Below are 2,500 nucleotides of genomic sequence, written 5' to 3'. Positions count from 1 at the left end.
AATCCTTACAGTCTGGATTAGGGTATCTATTTCCTTGATGCTCTTACCATACAGCTTGATGTCGTCCATGAACATCCGATGGTTAATTGGTGCCTCTTTTCTTGAGTTGGTACCGGCATCCATCTTCTGTAGTACTTTTGTCATGGGAATCATGGCTACTACGAAGAGTAGTGGGGACAGTGAGTCTCCCTGGAAGATCCCTCTCCTGATATTAACCTCTGCTAGTCTATTCCAGAGCTTGTAAGTATTGTATTCCAGTTGTGCATTGTATTTTTGAGGAAGCTGATGGTGTTTTCCTCTGCCCCATATATTTTCAGGCATTCTATTAGTCATTGTGTGTATATCATGTCGAAGGCTTTCTTATAGTCTATCCATGCCATGCTTAGGTTGGTTTTCCTTCTCCTACTGTTCTTCATTACCATTTTGTCTATCAGGAGCTGGTCTTTTGTGTCCTTACACTTCCTTCTGCAGCCTTTCTGTTGGTGGGGGATGGTGTTTGTCTCCTCTAGGTAGTTGTATAGCCTTTCACTGATGATACCTGTTAGTAACTTCCACATTATTGGCAGGCAGGTGATAGGCCTGTAGTTACTGGCAATATTTCCCTTACTCTTGTCTTTTTGTACTAAGGATGTCCTTCCTGTGGTCATCCATTTGGGTGCATGGTGATTTGAGATACAATGCTGGAGTTGTTCCGCTATTCGTGGGTGTAGGGCCTTGAAGTTTTTGAGCCAGTATCCATGGACTTTATTATTATTATTATTATTATTATTATTATTATTATTATTATTATTATTATTATTATTATTATTATTATTATATTCAGAAAACGAACCCTATTCAAAATGAAGAAGCCCGCCAAGGGGCCACTGACTTGAAATTCAGGCATCCAAAGAATATGTGTTCATATGGTGGATTTTAATTCTCTCAATTTTCACTGGTTGTAAATGATGCAACTTATGAATAATAATATTTGTTTGTAGTTATTCGTTTTTAATACCCCAAAAACATAAGTAAATAAATCTTTTGAGACACTTTTTGTTATCGAGGACTGAAAATCTCAAATGAAGTTTTTAGACTCTGTACCTATGACAAAATTTAGACGACAGAAGTAACATTTTTTCTCTAGTTTCCTTTTTTCTTTGATGAATAAGAAACATTCTAATCCCATTTTCTCACTTTTCACATCGACGAGAGTTGGCAACTTTCAAAGATGGAGAAACTGTCATTCATAAGAAATAGTATTAAATGGTATTCTGTAGAATAGAGCCTAAACTCTTACGATCAGAGCTGACCTGCATGACGATGGGCTTTTAATTTTTACAAATATGAAGGTGGAACTCTTACATAATTATGAAGATGACACTGCATTAATATCATGGTTCCTGTAAAATATGATTATCAAATTCGACAGATATTAGTGTTTAATATATAGTTTTCAAGGTCGCTGAGATGGATAGTGACACTCCTGATGTCCTTTAAGCCTAAGTTCAGCCCCGATAGGAAGAGGGGGTGGAGTGGTGGTGACATATAAAAATAACCAAAATATACAGATATTAGTGTCTAATCCATAACTTTTGAGGTCGTTGAGATGAATAGTGACACTCCTGGTTCCATTTAAGTCCAAGTGGTGAAATATAAAATGTCAAAAATGCTGGGCAATGTAATTGAAGAAACTATCTTAATAGGAAAGGGAGAGAGAGAGATAGAGGCTGAGAGAGAGAGAGAGAGAGAGAGAGAGAGAGAGAGAGAGAGAGAGAGGGAGGGAGAGAGTTACAAGGAGTTACAAGGATTAGGATGTCTTAAAGACTTATTAGTCCATCTGAGGAGATATCGTGTGCTCACTTATCTCTAGGAGCAGGTTTTACTGATTTCTTGTATGTAAAGAGGTTCCCACAATGAGATGTGTTGTATCTCTTCAGTTCTAGTTTCAATCTATTATTTCTTGTTTGGTTTTCAGCTTTTATGCACTGTTTTGTGGATTTTAAGTCCTTGGTAATGATGACTCCAAGGTCATCTTCTTTTTCACTATTTATGTCATTCCTGAGCAACATGTAGTTTCTATGATGGTTGTTTGTTCCTATTTGTAACACTTTACACTTATCCAAATTAAAAGGCATTTGCCGTCTTTTTTACCACTCTCCTATTTTTTTTAGATAATTTCTTAAACTTTCTACTGTCTCTGGGTCTGCTGCATTTACACCAAGTTTGGCGTCATCTGCAAATTTGGATCCTGCTAGTTAATCCTACATCAGTGTCATTAATATAAACAAAGAAAAATACGTGCGGGCTAAGGATAGAACCCTGGGAAACTCGCTTGTCACATCTGCCCTTTCTGATTCTTCACTGTTTATTACGACTCTGTCTTTCCTGTCAGTTTGCCAGTCTTCGATCCAGTCTGCTATTTCTCCTGCAATTCCTAAAGCTCTAACTTTTGTCAAGAAGTTTGATAGGCAGGATCTGTTTTGTCTGAAGCCGTGTTGACTGTTTAACAACAAGTTGT

The sequence above is a fragment of the Macrobrachium nipponense genome, chromosome 38 (assembly GCF_015104395.2).
Source record: "Macrobrachium nipponense isolate FS-2020 chromosome 38, ASM1510439v2, whole genome shotgun sequence".
In the NCBI taxonomy this organism is placed as follows: Eukaryota; Metazoa; Arthropoda; class Malacostraca; order Decapoda; family Palaemonidae; genus Macrobrachium; species Macrobrachium nipponense.
Note: the sequence above shows the minus strand (reverse complement) of the source record.